The following is a 4,896-nucleotide window of genomic DNA, read 5'->3' on the forward strand; positions in this document are numbered from 1 at the left end:
AGAAATTAAGCTTGGGGATGTTGATACGTCTCCAACGTATCTATAATTTATGAAGTATTCATGCCATGTTTGCAACAATTTTATATGGTTTTGGTATGATTTTATTAGAACTAACCAGGATTGATGTTGTTTTCAGGAGAACTACCGTGGTGTCATTTTTTATGCAGAAATAAAAATTCTCGGAATGGGCTGAAAATTTACGGTGATTTTTTATGGACCAAAAGAGAACCCCGGAGCATCGGAGCCAGGCCAGGAGGTGGATGAGGAGTCCACAAGCCTAGGCGCCCCCACCCCTAGGGCGCACCCCTGGCTTCTGGGCCCCTCGATCGTCCCCCTGACATGAGACCGACGCCAAAAATTTCTATAAATCCCGAAACCCCAGAAAGAAACCTAGTTCGGTAGTTTCGCCGCCGCAAGCCTCTGTAGCCACGAAAAAACAATCGGGAGCCTGTTTTGGCACCCTACCAGAGGGGGAAATCATCACCGGAGGCCATCTTCATCATCCCGGCAGTCTCCATGACGAGGAGGAAGTAGTTCACCCTCGGGGCTGAGGGTATGTACCAGTAGCTATGTGTTTGATCTCTCTCTCTCTCTCTCTCTCTCTCTCTCTCGTGTTCTTGATTTGGCACGATCTTGATGTGCCCCGATCTTTGTTATTATAGTTGGATCATATGGTGTTCTTCCCTCTCACCTTCTTGTGATGAATTGAGTCTTGCTCTTTGAGGTTTCGTTATGTTGGATTGAGTATTGGATTTGAGAACACTTGATGTATGTCTTGCGATGGGATATCTGTGGTGACAATGGGATGTTCTATTGATTTACTTGATGTATGTTTTGGTACTCAATTCGCGGATTCCCGAGGTGACATTGGGGTAATCTATGCATAGGTGTTGATGCACGTTTTCGTCCTACGTTCTCTGATAGAAACTTTGGAGTGATTCTTTGTTGCACGTTGAGGGATTGCTATATGATTTAGTTATGTTATCATCGTTGAGAGAACTTGCACTAGTGAAAGTATGAACCCTAGGCCTTGTTTTCAAGCATTGCAATACCGTTTTTGCTCACTTTTGTTACTTGCTACCTTGCTGTTTTTATATTTTCAGATTACGAAAATCTATATCTACTATCCATATTACACTTGTATCACCATCTCTTCGCCGAACTAGTGCACCTATACAATTTACCATTGTATTGGGTGTGTTGGGGACACAAGAGACTCTTTGTTATTTGGTTGCAGGGTTGTTCGAGAGAGACCATCTTCATCATACGCCTCCCACGGATTGATAAACCTTAGGTCATCCACTTGAGGGAAATTTGCTACTGTCATATAAAACTCTGCGCTTGGAGGCCCAACACGAGTCTACAATAAGAAGGTTGCATAGTAGACATCACACAACAATTCAACGGACTCAAGCTACCGCAACGTGATCGTATGTCGAACACTCAACCTACTTCACATCTTGAGGTGAGCTTGCACACTTATCAGTTGCGCTTGAAGCATATGGCCGAAGATCATCAAGAAAAAGAACATCTGACTGCCGAACTTAATGCTATTCTCAACTGAACAAAAGTTGTGCATATGATTACAGCAGAAAACAAGAAGCGTTTATGGAAATTGCTTCCAAAATTTTTCTCCAAGAAGCAACTCAGCAATTCTCACCTCCAAGAACTCTATCAGTATATTGATCAAGGGTTTACTGATGAAGATTTTCAAGATCGCTCAGCTCCACCTTTGCCAGCTCGTGAACCTTCAACAAATTTACTTCAAATTCAGCTGCACAAATTACTCGACAAATCAGAAGCCACGTCGCCTACCAAAAAACCTGCTGAAGTAAATCCTCTGTCTCGTAAGACTCAAGGAGGTGATCCAAATGTGCCTTCCTCCTCTAAGAACCAAGCCAGTCTGGAAGGATCTGCTGCTGCTGCTGAAGATGAAGATGTTCCAGACACTTCCAAATCAGAAACTTCTTCGGGCAGCTCCTTAGGCGATGCCTTAGAATGAATCATATTCACATTTTCTTAATCGTGTTTTCAACACCTTTTTCACACTAGTTGACAAAAGGGGGAGAATAACATCGAGAGTTTGATAGATTTGCTTTGATTGGATTTGGTGTTTGTGCTTTTTTGCTCTATCTTTGAGACAATTACGCCATGTCATGGGCTCTGATGTAAAACTTCTGTTATTGGTTGTAATATTAATAACCCCGCTTGCTGCACTGTTCTCTGTCAAAGCTTTTTTTTGCAGGTGAAATTATTAACAGAAGTTATGAATGATTGCACTTTACTCTCATTGGATTATCCATCATCAGTGCGAATCATTACCTCGTTTGATTGAAGATCCTCCACACAGTTGAATGAATTGCGAGGAATTTCATTGTATATCAATTGACCCTGTATACATCTAGGGGGAGTATATTTCATCATCGAGTCAAGTAACGCTAGTTCACTCTTGTTCGATTTACAATTTACTTATCTATCTTCACCTTGATGATTATATGTTTTGTCAACAACCATCCAAAAAGGGGGAGATTGTTGGTGCAATAATAGGCCCCTTATGTTTTGGAGTTTGTTGACATAAACAGTTTGGGACTTATGTGTTTGCTAGTGCACACAGAGTAACAGGTCCCTGGGGTAATCGAGGAGTTTGATGAAAACGACGAAGATAATCTCTCTGCACAGCAGCGAAGGTTATCACCGAAGATAAAGCTAACAAGAGTGACCCCTAAAAATTGCTCAAGACCAAGCAATTGGTTTGGTGATTGTTCGAAGCAAATGACTGCGCTCGAGGAAGATTGAAGACGAAGTGAAGACGTAGCATTTATTTCGTTCTTCTTCTTCTTTCATTGAGTCATAGGACCACCATACTATTAAGAGGGGTACAACGTTTCGAAGCTTTGATTCTCTGATGTTAAACCCAAACCTATGAAAGTTGTGAGAGAAATGTCTTTGTGCTCCGAGAAAATACTTGCCAGCAAGAGGCTGTGATCTTCTTCGCTGCGAGAGATTTGCCTCGGACCGAGCAGTTAGCATTACTTTTTTCTCAATTAATGTTACCGTTGCTCCAAAATCCGACCGTTGTGAACGTGTCGGTTGGCCATTAGCTGAACCTCGTGTCCAAAATGGTCATTTTTCATCTGGGAAGGTTACGGCTATAAATAGCCACCCCGGCCAGCTTAGTCCGGCGGCTGCTCCGTTTGATTCTGAGAAGATTGTTAAGCAACCCCCTCTCTGAGCGATTTGAGTTTAAAATCCATCGAGAGAAAAACCCTAGGGCTGAAGAATTAGATAGTGGTTCAGCATCACTGGAATCTAAGTTTAGTACGCTCCACCTATTACTCTTGAGAGCTGCAAACTCTCTAGACGGTTAGGTGACAAGTTCTTCAGAGACCAAGAGTCATTGTGGTTCTCGAAGAAGAAGTTTGTAAAGGTTCGGAGACCGCCTTCAAGTATCTACCCCGAGTGATCGGCATCGGTTGACAAATTGATTGTTGAGGAGAATAGGGTGAAGAGAGTTTATCTTCCGTGTTAAGTCATAGCCCCTCCAACCAGACGTAGTCCTTGTGTAGAAGGACGAACTGGTCGAACAAATACCTTGTCGCCATCGAGCATCCTCGGTTACCTCTGTTACTCAAGTTTACCTTCGATGCATTCTATTCGTGTAATTTACTTCGATGCATGCTTTAGTTTTCCTTCGGTTATCCCTTGTAGTTCTTCTTAGTCGGTTTATAGTTCATTCCGCTGCTGGGTTCTGAGAGATTTAAGTTTTCCGAAGAAAATTTAGAACTCCCATTCCCCCCCCCTCCTCTGATAGACATACTTCGTTCCTACAGGATGCACGCAGTGTGATAAATAAAACAAAAAATAAAGAAAAAAACAAATGCCCCGCCATAGTGATCAACTCCTCTCAACAGCAGCACACAAACCACCATCAAAGACAACACCCGAAATACAAAAAAGTTTCCCAAAAGCGACGCCTCCAAGAAGGGAACAGTGCACAAGCGTCGTCGTCGCCTGATCGAAGATCTTAGGTTTTCACCCTAGAGAAGTCAGGGCTCTCAAAGCAATACCTTCAGCAAGGCCATTGCCAAGCACAACCAATGAAGGTCAGACCTTAGTTTTTCACCCTGAAAGTCATGACTCGCGGCACTCGAGGATCACCACAAAAAATGAAATCCTCTGGTGTTGTCGCCCCACTTGCTGCTGCTGCTCCTGAAAGTTATCAAACACCAAACTCACAGGTACCATGTCCAGAGTGGACGGGAAAATCCTGCAAGCCAAATCCGAGCACCAGCCTGTGAAGCAAAGCCTCCATCGCCCCCCTTCGCTATTGCTGGACCTCCAATCTCAGCCATCGATCATGACCTTCTCCATCGTTGTCTACACCATGAAAATCGAGATACCGACATGTCCCATAGTGTCAACAAACTAAGGAGCTTCGTGTCACGCCTTCATGAAGCCGCGTAGGCTGATATGGCCGCGCACAACCAGGTTCTGTCCGATCTGGATATCCAGGGGTGCTGGACCAATCCTAGATGACCTCTGACGGTAGTTTCGGAACACGTCGGGCGCCAGATCAAGGAGGATAGATCACGCAGATCGTTGCCATGACACAAGGAAAACACTAGGATCGCCTCCTTTATTAGGCAGATCGGTAGGTCCCCACGCCCGGAGATCTCAGCGGGCACCATCGCCACCACCTGCACCACACGTGATGAGGAGCTGAGCAGCACCGAGCCCCCCCCCCCTCGAACCAGTCATCGTGCCGCCCTTGCGGCCACGGTGGCAGTCGAAGTCGCCCAAGAAGTGCGGGGCCGCCGCCCTAGTGTCCATCTCCTTCGGACGAGCCGCACCGTCCAGGGCCAACACGAAGCTCCGGACGAAGATCCCGCCATGCGA

The sequence above is a fragment of the Triticum dicoccoides genome, chromosome 1B (genome assembly GCF_002162155.2).
Source record: "Triticum dicoccoides isolate Atlit2015 ecotype Zavitan chromosome 1B, WEW_v2.0, whole genome shotgun sequence".
Lineage (NCBI taxonomy): Eukaryota > Viridiplantae > Streptophyta > Magnoliopsida > Poales > Poaceae > Triticum > Triticum dicoccoides.